This window comes from Gracilinanus agilis, chromosome 2 (assembly GCF_016433145.1).
Source record: "Gracilinanus agilis isolate LMUSP501 chromosome 2, AgileGrace, whole genome shotgun sequence".
Lineage (NCBI taxonomy): Eukaryota > Metazoa > Chordata > Mammalia > Didelphimorphia > Didelphidae > Gracilinanus > Gracilinanus agilis.
In genome coordinates, this window is record NC_058131.1 from 369866476 (window position 1) to 369869261 (window position 2786).

Consider the following 2786-nt stretch of genomic DNA (forward strand, 5'->3'; position numbering starts at 1 on the left):
GAGAGGGAGAGAGAGAGAGAGAGAGAGAGAGAGAGAGAGAGAGAGAGAGAGAGAGCGCACTTTTAAGGTTTGTGAATAACTACATATATTCTCTCATTTGATCCTGACGACAATCCTGTAAGATAGGCACTCTTTTTATTTTATTTTTAAAATTTTTATTTTGAATATTTTCCCATAGTTGCATGCTTCATGTTCTTTCCCTCTCCCCCAAACCCCTCTAACCCCCCTTTAGCCGACACACAATTCCTCTGAGTTTTACATGTATCATTGATCAAGACCTAATTCCATATTATTGATAGTTGGACTAGATTTATCAGTTAGTGTCTACATCCCCAATAATATCCCCATCAGTCCATGTGTTCAAGCAGTTGTTTTTCTTCTGTAGGCACTCTTTTAAAAATCCTCATTTTACAAAAAAGAAATTGAATCTGAGAGAAATTACATGACTTGCTCAGCTAGTACATGTCTGAGTAAATTTTGGACTCAAGTCCAGGTTTCTATCCACTATGTCATCTCACTGCCTCCAAAGATGTGCCTCAAGACTATATGTTTGAAGATGAGTTGAAGGAACTAAGGGTGATTAGTAAAAAAGAAAACTTACTGGGAGTGTGTTGAACTAAATGACTTCTTAAGTCCCTTGGGACTGTTAAACTGTGATCCTATTACTAGCTATTTTCAAGTATTTAAAGGAATGAAGGAGGGATTAGAACTGCTTTCCTTAACCCCAGAAAGCAAATTGTAAAAGTTGATGGGAAACAGATCAGTGATTGATGTAAGAGAAGGAGGAAAAAAAAAAAACCCTTCCAGATAGTTAGAGCTATATAAGAATGGAATGAATCAGCTCAGTAATTAGTAAGTTCCCCCCCATAGAGAAGTGCAGGCTGAATGACCAACAGGAATGTTGCAGAGGGATTGATATTCAGGTATAATTTGGACTGAGTGACCTCTGGGGTAGCTTCCAACTCAGATTTGGAGTTTCTGATTTTATTAGAGAAGAAATGTATGTTAACACTGCTCATTTGTGCTGTACATATGTATTCCTATTTGTTAAATGAGATAAATAAAATTAAGTAATACTTTTAAAGCACTAAACACAGTGCCTGGCACATAGTAGGTGCTATGGAAATAATCCTCCTCTTCCCCTATTACAAAATTAGGGATCCAGAGAAGAAAGTAAGCAACAAATATCAGAAATGCCTAGTCCTTATGTTGGAGAAGTGAGGTTCCTATCTAAGTAGCTGAATTATCACTTAACTATGCCACTCATAATAAAGCAATACTAATTATATGGTCTAAAGCACGTTCTGATATATTTTGAAATAAGAAACCCAAATAGCTCCACTGGGAGTCAGCTGAGATTTTCCTGGTATTTAGTGCTAATATTCTCAGGGAAAGCTACACAAAGAAAGCCTGATACTGTACATATTTCTAGGGGCCTTTTAAACCAGCTTACAAATTAGATCAAATACTTCAGAACAATGGGCAGACATAAACCCAGTTTCCATTTCAATTTATGTCACATGTGTTACATATCCTAGTTCAGGCAATTCAAGCAGCTGTTTATCTCTGTCATCTGGTATTTGGTCAAAGGAGATATCCGTCATTTATGCAGTTGTAGCCTAAACTGACTAAAATTTGAACAGATTTCATTTCCTCTAGGGTTAAGATCCTCAGAGAGTAAAGAAAACAGATACCACCCATAATCACTTATTTGTCATTTTCTTTTTTAGAATTTCACACAGCACTCATAATTAGAAAAATAAGAGCCGAGATTAATCACACTGGTTTGACACAAAGACAAAAACAGCAAAAAACAATGTGAAAACCATAATAACGATAAAATGAAGCACACCCTACACACAAACTTAGGCTAGGTCTAACAATATAAACTCATGGAATAATTGCTATTTTTTCTTTATAGAATAATTTATAATTATTATCATAATATTATATCATAATATATATATAAAATTATAATATAATCTTTTTGGAATAATTTATATTATAGAATCACAGTTTGCCTATATACTTTTTTCCTTTTGAATTGCCTGATTATTTGAATGGACTGACCAAACTGATTAATTGTTTGCCAATATACAGACCAAATCACAGAGGAAAAGATGATAATAAGATTGATGCATAGATAAAACACAAATTTCAACAAAGAATCCAGGAAATATCCCTATGTGGTAGATACATACTTTGGAATTGCCAAATAATCCTTTCAATAAATTGAGGGAGGAAGCAAAGTCCTAATATATTTATTCTCAACCAGACTACATAAAAATAATTATTCAATTGAGTCAAAACAACCAAACCAATTCTATTTATCATAACATAGATAAACTCACTGACTGAACACTTTCCAGCAATATGCCTATAATGCCCAATTGCTCTCCCCTGAGAAAGCTGGACTCCAAGGCCCCTGGTTCTAATGGATAGGAGTCTAGCTCCATTTCTGTCTTGCTGGGACCTGGGCTTCCACATCACTTCCTGGAAAAAAGTGTTCTCTTCATCAGGCTCAGACTTCTCTCCTCCTCATACCCTCTAGCATTCTTATATGGGTTGTCAAGACCTTAATTAAGCTCCTTAAGGGTAGAAACTGTCTTGCTTACTGGTATTTGAATTCCTTACACTTAGCACAGTGTATGAAACATAGCAAGAACTTAATAAATGCTTTATTTATCAAACTGCATTACACTTTCACTTTTCATCTGGTTATTTTGGCTCTGTGCTGACCCCAAGACTAAAAGCTAATGTCACATACAGATGCTAAATAGATCATG